General features: G+C 38.7%; 1 pseudogene; it reads right to left on the minus strand.

Annotated features, from left to right (window-relative positions):
• LOC148937744 (uncharacterized) lies at nucleotides 1–2,536 on the minus strand (annotated as a pseudogene).
• Nucleotides 2,537–9,658: the final 7,122 nt, after the last annotated feature.

Genomic DNA, 9,658 nt, shown 5'->3' on the forward strand with positions numbered 1-9,658 from the left:
GTGTTGTATTACGAGTTGTTACAACCGGGTGAAACAATCACGGCAGACCGCTACCAACAACAATTGACCAATTTGAGCGATGCATTAGAAGAAAAGAGGCCATTTACTGGCCAAGGACGTCGTAAAGTGATCTTGCTTCATGACAATGCTCGACCACATGTTGCGAAAGCGACTCAGGACCATATCTTTGCGTTAGGCTGGGAACTTCTCCCGCACGTGGCGTATAGCCCAAACATGGCGCCTTCCGATTATTACCTATTCCGGTCGCTGCAGCATCATTTGGCTGATACACATTTCGTGAGATTTGAAGAGATACGAAAATGTATTGATGACTTTATCGTTTCGAAGCCGGTGAGCTTCTATCGTCAAGGAATTCGCAAGCTACCCGAAAGATGGCAAGAGGTCGTTGATGCAAACGGGGAATATTTCGCTGATTAATATTTTTTTGTTAATATTTGTTTGTTTTTGAATAAGGATTGAATTTTACAAAAAAAAGCTCAGAACTTTTTTGTACACCTAATACTTTTCCTTCTTTTTTACTTATTTCCTTTTCTATAGCATAGTTTAATATATAAATATCCATCATGGGTTTTTTCCTGAACCTTGCTTGCGTATCTGGAAGAATCTTATTTTTCTCTACCTCCTGTTTGAGCCTTTCTTATATAATCATGGCGTAGATTTTATATGCCGTATTGAAAAGCGAGATACCACGATAATTCGTTACTTTATCTTTGTCTTTTTTTTATATATAAGAACTATCACTCCTTTCTTCCAACTATTTGAGAAGCCTTCCTCCCTTCAGACTTTCTATACGTTTCTAATAACCTGTGTTTTTAATCTCATTTGTACAGTATAACCAGGCTTCGTTTTTTATTTTATCTTTGCCCGCGGCTTTTTTTTCTCAGTTTCTTTATTTGGTTTTCCATTTCCGTTAGGGTGATCTCATCTCCTACATCTAATATATATTTTTCTTCTTTTGTTGCCGTTTTTCTTTCCTCTGTTTCTCGGAGAAAGTCCCATAAAAATGTCTCCATTCTTCTTCTGTGATTCGTCTTAAAATGTTTTCTCTTTTTCTTCTTTCCATGTTTATGTATTTCCATGCTTTTGTTTCCGTACTAATTTTCCTTATCTTTTCTTCTTCTTTTCTAAATTTTTCTTTCTAAATTGTTCTTGCAGAAGTTCTGGTATTGTTGTCTGTGATATCTATATTCTTCTAATAGCTTTCTATTCTTCTTTGCTCTTCTAAGAAATTTCCTGAGTTCTTTCTTCTTTTCTTTGTATTCTTGATTCCATCACTTTTTTCGCTTAGTATTCTTTCTTTAATAAATATTTCTTTCTCCTGTGTAGCTGCTTTTATCTCTTCTTTTAGCTTCCTCTATGCATCTTCCAGATTTCCTTAAATTTCCGAGAACTTAAAATTTTTCTGAGCTTCTCAATTTTATTTTCTGTCCATATTTATTGCTTGAAATTTATATCCCTGTCTTTTTGTCCTGTATTCAGAGCGCGTATTTTATCTTCTGCCTGTATATATACAAATTGGTAAATGGTCCGATTCTGTTCTCTCTTCAATTACTAGTTTTTCAATTTTTTCTCTTGTTTCGATGTTTTCTAATGCGTAATTTATTACTGAGCTGCCTCTTGCACCTGTGTAAATAGTACGTAAATTCTCCTTCTTCATCTCCAGTTATATTATCATTCAGAATGTCCCATCCCATTCTTTCTTCTATCTCTTCTAGAAATTTCTTATTCTCAATGTTTAACATCTTTTCTCTTAATTTTCTGCCTATCTCGTCTCTGTCATCTCCCCAAATAAGCGTTCCTTCTTTTCTTATCCTGATATTGAAGTCTCCTCCTATTAAAAGATTTTCTTCATTATCTTCAGGTAATAAAGCTTTGATTTCTGTCATAATTTCGATTATTCCTCGATTATTATATACTGTTATTATTTTTCATTAATTTTTTTTATATATATTATAAAATTATATAATTACTCTCCTTACGTATACTCCTTCAGTTCTTTTTTCTTTTATTTCTGTCCTGTTCTCCTTTTCGATATTCTTCTTTATTCCTGTGATGATTCTTCCTCTCGCTCTTCCTTTATTCTTCTCTCTCTTGGCGTACTGACACTCCCAGTTGAAATTCTCCGGCATACGTTCTTTTAATTTATTCCAACGTTTTTCTTCCATCCACGTTTCGTCCATTCCGATTATGTCGAACTCTTTGATATATTCCCAAAATTGCGCGTCTTTGTTGTCCAATCCTGCAACATTCCAGAAGCTAATTTTAAGTTTTTTTATTTCTGTATCTATTTCTATATTTTTATTTCCTTCTAAAAGCTTCTAAAAGCTCAGGCAATTTATTCTGCAAGAAAGAAAAATAAGTTTCTCCATTTAAGCGGTTATCAAAAAGTATGATCAAATATCCATTTACAATTCCGCACCAATTAAATTCCAACGATGTTGATTATCAACACGTTGAGTTCAGTGAGAATTGTATGTGGACCAATAATGACAGTTATGCTTGTTGAGTTGTCCATTGTTATGAAATGAGGCTTCGTTACTGAAGAGAACATACTGGAAAAAAATTAGGTCTTCTCTTATCATTCGTAATGCCTAACGACAAAATTGTCTTCTTAGCTTCATATTATTTTCACTTACATCTTGGGTTAAAGTGATATGGTAGGGATGGAATTTATGTCTTTGTAAAATCCTCCACACAGTGACATAAGGAATTCCTAAATTAGTTGCAGTTCTCTAGTCGAAATTTGAAGATTCAAGTTTATCATTGCTAGCACTGCTAATACATGCGGATCATTAACGTCAGCTTGTGGTTTCTCTTACGGATTCTTCTACGCTGTCGTAATAAAATTCTTCTTATCTGTATTGCATTTGGATGTCGTTTAAATGGATATCTATTACGATACAATCTTTCTACTCTACAATAATTTCGTCCAGCTTTACCAAGCACAAGAATAATATCAACGATTTCATTTGAACTGTAAGCGGCCATTTTGAAAAAAGCTTTGTAAAAGCCCACTAATGTAAAAAAATTGAAAGAAAAAGCTAAAAAAAAAGAGGAAAGTTGAATCGTTCAATTGGGAAGGATTGGACTCAATTCCGTACGCGTGAGCATATGTCAAACAGTGTGGATAGATCGCGGAGACGTGCGCACATAAGAATCTCTCTCACACGCGCATGCGTACATGGATAATGCCGGCGGTACTGTAATTTTCAAGCTCCATAACTCGGAAAGTACTCAATGAAATGTAACTTTATTATAGTGTTTTGGAAAGTTCTCGAGATAAACTATAAGAATATAATAAAAATATATAATAAAAAAATAGGGATTTCCATTTAAAAAAACATTAATGACCTGATTTTGACAAGTCACTCAAGAAAATCGTCAAATCTATCGTCATATCTATTCCATCATGTGTTCTCCTTCAAGCCATACAACTTTCGTTCAAAAAATTTTTCAATAAAATCATCGATTCGCGAGATAATCGATCATATCACTTAAAATGAACCACTATCTACACACATATATATATATATATATAAATAACTACATATATAAAAATATAAAAATATATGTACATTGTATATACATGTATATTACAACGGAATCCGTTGCGAAAAATGTCCCTACGGTGTAACGTCTCCATCGAGTCCGGTACAATGTATCGTTTGTCATCGTACGGACTCAGAGCGATTTTTAACTCGGACACCAAGTATTAGGTGTACAAAAAAGTTCTGAGCTTTTTTTTGTAAAATTCAATCTTTATTCAAAAACAAACAAAAAAATATTAATCAGCGAAATATTCCCCGTTTGCATCAACGATCTTTTGCCACCTTTCGGGCCTAAAGTCATCAATGCATTTTGATATTTCTTCAAATCTCACGAAATGTGTATCAGCAAATGATGCTGCAGCGACCGGAATAGGTAGTAATCGAAAGGCGCCATGTCTGGATTATAGCCGCGTGCAGGAGAAGTTCCCAGCCTAACGCAAAGATATGGTCCTGAGTCGCTTTCGCAACATGTCGAGCATTGTCATGAAGCAAGATCACTTTACGACGTCCTTGGCCAGTAAATGGCCTCTTTTCTTCTAATGCATCGCTCAAATTGGTCAATTGTTGTTGGTAGCGGTCTGCCGTGATTGTTTCACCCGGTTGTAACAACTCGTAATACAACACATCTTTCCAATCCCACCAGATACAGAGCAAAACTTTTTTGGCGTGGATATTGGACTTTGGCGTCGATGTCGAAGGTTGACCAGGGTCAACCCATGATTTTCTACATTTAGGGTTATCATAAAGAATCCACTTTTCATCGCCTGTAATGATTTTGTACAGAAAATCTTTTTTCCGGAACTTTGAAAGCAAAGTGAATGCAGTGTCACGCCGACGATTTTTGTTGTCTTCGGACAATTCATGCGGAACCCATCTGCCTTCCTTTTGAATCTTTTCCATCATACGTAAACGTACGGAAATGGTTTGCTGCATAACGCCAAGCTGTTCTGCAAGCTCCTTTTCAGTTTGCGCAGAGTTTATATCCAGTGCTTGTAATTCGTCCGTTTCAATCTTTTGAGGGCATCCAGCACGCGGTTCATCTTCAAGACTGAAATCTCCTTGGCGAAATTTTTGATACCATCTTTTACATGTAGTATGACGTATAGCGTTCTCTCCATATGCAGCACAAATCATTGCAGTGGCTTCAGCAGCATTTTTCTTCAGATGAAACGTGAAGTGGATGGAAAATCGAATATGCTCTTTTGTTATTGCCATCGTGAACACTACTGATTTTTGAGGTTATGTGCATCAAACGCCAAACTGTATGGCATTTTAGAAGGCCAAATGTCAACGCTTTAAAACCGCAAAAGGGCGGGAAGATATATAAAATTTAAATTGTTATTTCGGTTGTATGAAATCTAAAGCTCAGAACTTTCTTGTACACCTAATATATACTTGGTGTAACTTGGATCTTATACATGACTGGCAACGAGTCATTTCGATCTCTTCATTCAAGCACCGCGTGTAATCATCGAACGTTATTGTTCGCGCTACGACATTACTCTTTACACCTTTCACGTTTTTAGTGTCTTTTTTATCGTCAACTCTCACCACGTACATCTTCGCTCTGAATCCGACGAATTCCATCATTATCGCATCATTATTTTCGTTCTTTAGGGGATACTTTTTTATTCACGAGAAGCATCCCGTACGCGTTGTCCGAATAATCGCTCGTATCGAATTTAGCGATATCGCGTTTCATTGTTTCGTATACACCATCGTACTCGATGTGATATATGAAATCCGTGTCGATGTACATGATCTTACATTTGTCGCGATACAGCGGTGACATATACTCGTGGTGAAATTCGTATAAGCAGATTTTCGATATATCGAGTACACATAAATCGGCTTATTGAATTTCTCCTTGAGTTTACGCAGTTCGACGGCAATTAAGTTTTCCGCAAAGACATTGCGGCTGTAGAAATTTGGTTTCACGATCATTGCCCCGCGCCGTGTCGTTTATCCTATTTTGTTATCAATTTTACATCCATGTGATACGAACATTTTTCATTGTATTGCTGAATACTGCGTTGTTCATCAATTTATATAAATTTTTCTCAAAATCATTTTTCGCGCACGTTCTAAACTGTGTATTGAATTCGATGTAATCGCGGAGCTAGGTGAATTGAGCAAATTGTAGTACGCGGTGTATCTTTGCGATACGAAGACCATGGCGCGTACATTGCAGGTTGCGATAGTGGACGTACCTTCTTATCGTGTAGCGTCGCGAGAAGTTTATTCTGCTGCATGCCGGGTAGTTTATCGCGCGTAGAATAAAAAAGTAAGTCAGTGTGTCGGTCGTGCAGATGATGTAGATACTCGAGATCGACCTCGAGAATATAACCCGTAGGCGAATCCGAAGCGATCGCGTTCGCGTCAAAATTCGCGATGTCTTCAATCCATCGAAATTCGGCATAGAGCAGTGGTTGTTGACATCGCCCATCCGTACAGATTGTTCACGTCGTAGTACATCAAATATAATGACGATTTCGACGGGTTGTACGAACGCATATATTTGTTATTGGCCTGCGTGTATCTGTCGGAACATTGAGGCTACCATGTATACCGCGCTCGATAAACATAATCATATTGATGTCGGAGAGCAATTCAAATTTTATGCGCGTATGTTTCAACATGGCGTCCCACGTGAAACCCGGCAATGTGTAATAATGAGCGGGATCGAGACTGTAACTTTCAATACAACTTTCAATACTTTCGCGGAAATTTTAAAACGTCGGCCAATAACAAGACATCGGTTTTTAAATACTATATTCGCCTAAGGATTCAATAGAGAACCGCTGCCAGACATTCGCGGCGTAATCGTTCTCCGACACCGTGTCACCGATCAACGAGCTATAGAATAATTCGCGCGGTGATAGGCGCGTCTTGCAGCTTGTTCGCGCAATCCACGTATTCGTAGGGAAACATCTTTTACCCGTCAACAAGTCAAAATCTTCGTTTGATAATGTGAAAAATTCGGAACGTAAAATTTTTAATTTCTCTTTCGTTAGAAAAAATGAATCGAAACTGATACTTAAAAATTTGTACGAATCGATAAACCGTAGTTGTACGCAATTTTGTGAATCTGATTTCTCGGCGGTATCTTTAACGTGTTTTGTAAGCGAAATGTATTTTTCTTTTGTTATCGGCAGCACATCGATTCTGCTTTCGAATGCCGTAATTATTGCCATAATGACAAAGTGCGCGTCATAACCGGATAAGTTGTGAAATACTACGGGAATGCAATATGAATCTTTATAATTTAGATTGCAATTTGAATGCGTGGGACCACGGTAACAACCGTTAAGGTGGCAATGATCGCGTGTCGTCCGACGCAAATGGGTTCTCACAAATGTGACAACGCGTCGCACTACGGTATGCTTCCCATTGTTCTCTCGACAACGCTTCTATGGGGACATTCGCGGACAAAATTTTTACTTGATGCGCCAAGTCTTTGAGTTGTCGAACTAACCACGCAACGTAGTCTTCGCCGCGACGAAATCAATACGCCAATAACGCGTCATCGTACGAACATCGTATGTAGTATCCGATGCTAAATACCTCGTGCTGCTGATAAGTGCACGAGGTGACGCGGTTTCCTTCTCTCCCGGTTCGCCGTAGACGCACTCCAAGGGAAGCGTCCCGTTTGACACGTTGCGATTGCCATAGTCACTCACAGCGGCCGGTGCCTAGAGGTTTTTCTCTATTCAAATGATAGGAGTGGTTGGTGGTCAATTACAACATGCTCAAATGGGTCCCACCCCACTACTCCAAGTTCGCGTATGTGAGTCTGTGGGTTTAAGGTCTGTTCCTCACAATAAATTATTAAGCGTGTTCATTGAATATATAAGAGACTTTATTCCGTAACAAAGACTTTATAGGTTTTCAATTACAAGTTCAGATAACTGGACTGCACGCAGTTCGAGACGGAAAGAAAGATCAGGAAATCCCGGTCACGTACCCAAAATGCGATCAATACGTTTCCGAACACATTGATCGCAAGCTGCGGTGACGCTGCTTGCCCAGATCCGCCACATTACTCTTCCTCTGAATCTCTGGATTGTCAAAATGAAAACCTAACTCTCTTTCTGGAGAGTTGATATGATTGGCTCGTGGATCCTAGTTGCAATCCCGAAGTTCCCTCTCTAAGTGCAATTCTACGGACTCCATAAATGCTGGTTTGAGCCCGTCCACATTGATTATTGTTGGTTGTTCTTTGAAGTTGATTCTGTAAAGAGAATCTTTAATTTTAATGTAATAATAGGATATGCTGTCGTATGGTTGCTCTAACGGCCGCGTGGTCTATCTACTCGTACAAACATGTGCGTGCTATCTTCTAATTCCTTATGAATAAATGACTTCCCTTTGACAATAACATTTAATGGCTGTCTTTAGAAATCGGTGTCACCTTTCGATTATATCGTTAGACTGCGGATGGTATGCAATGGTACGAATTCTTCTGCTCCCAATCAATTTTGCTAATACTTCAAACATTAGGGATTCGAATTGGCTGCCGCGGTCCCTTGTTATTTATTGCCGATGTTCCAAAACGAGCTACCCAAGTGTGGAAGAATGTTGTAGCGATAGTATCCGCTGACATGTCCGATGTAGGTACTGCTTCCGGCCATCTAGTGCACCTATCAATCATCGTTAGGCAATATTTATTATCTTTAGATAATGATAATGGACCCACAATGTCCAAGTGGATGTGATGGAAGCGATGTGTTCTGGAATCTGTACGTGGCGCTGAATTTTTGAACGTTAACAAGGTAGACAGATTTTAATCCATTTTGCTATGTCTTGGTTCATGTTCGGTCAGATGAATCATTCTGCAATAGCTCTGCGTGTCAGGATAAAATGGTCTATGCACCGTATCGAAAACCTTCCTGCGAAATGAGACTAGAACATAAATTTTTATTTTGTCTGTCACGTCACAAATAGATCGTGTCTGTATCGTCTAATCGTAATTTCTTTAATGTAAGTGCTGTATTCTTATAGTAGAGTTGGAAGTTCTTGATCTATAAGTTTTGGCCGGATGAAAGGCCGCGACCACCGACCACGCGAAACACGCATTACCCTTGGATCGTACGTTGATTATCGTTCGCTTTAACATAATTTCCTGCGGTAATTCAATAACATTCCGCGTGCATAGGATTATATTTGTTCACGTTTACTGTGAGATTGAGAATTCGCGACAACGCCCATCCACTGTCACGTTCCTGAAACTCTTCGAGCGACGCCAATGTGGGTTCGATGACGTACTGCTCATACCATTCGTCCAAATTTGACACTCGAAAGAGTTCACTATTAGTGTTTATACTTTTATTGGCGTGTTTATCGCCCGTCACAAACTCACCGTTGAATGCGGTATTCACATAAACCTTATATGTATGGACTAGTAATACAGATATGATTATATGTAAGATAGCTCATAGGAATCAGGAGGGCGGCGGGAATAAAATAAATCAACTCAATTGTTTTTAATTAACACATACACTAATAAGAGCGTTTATTCAGTTCGAGTCTGCTTTACAATATTTCTGAAACGGAGTTATTCCGATTCTAGCGCGCATACCGTGCCACATGTACTGGCTATATTCGAACCATAAGACTGTTAAACGAACGAGAACTGAGATGCGCGGTTTTACCAAGTCTTTTCTTTTAAACTAATTAGTCCGAGCTAATTAGCGCCGATTATCACTATCTATCATTGTTACTGAACTTAACTGTTCGACTGATTTCCAAAACGACTCCCGACAATGCGCGTCTGATGCGTATGCCTTTCTGAAGGAGAGTGCTACATTGTTCCAATTTGCTGGAGCACGGATCGAAGAATTTAGAACGATCTCGAATCTTTTAGAATCGGATTCGTTTTCGGTTCGCGAGCGTCGAATCCCGCTAATTAATCAATTGCCACTTCGCGAGGTGCGCTGACAAGTAGGCAGCCGGGAGCTGGCGCCATCGACCGGTCTATCGATTAACTAGTTTTAGCGCAATATCTTACAGTTTCGGCCAGCCTGACAGCCCTTCGTTCTCGAAGGCTTTGTTTACAGTTTATTATTGTTAACATCGTGATTACAGGTAAG

Source organism: Pogonomyrmex barbatus, unplaced genomic scaffold (assembly GCF_055798465.1).
Source record: "Pogonomyrmex barbatus isolate J1 unplaced genomic scaffold, ASM5579846v1 scaffold11, whole genome shotgun sequence".
NCBI lineage: Eukaryota > Metazoa > Arthropoda > Insecta > Hymenoptera > Formicidae > Pogonomyrmex > Pogonomyrmex barbatus.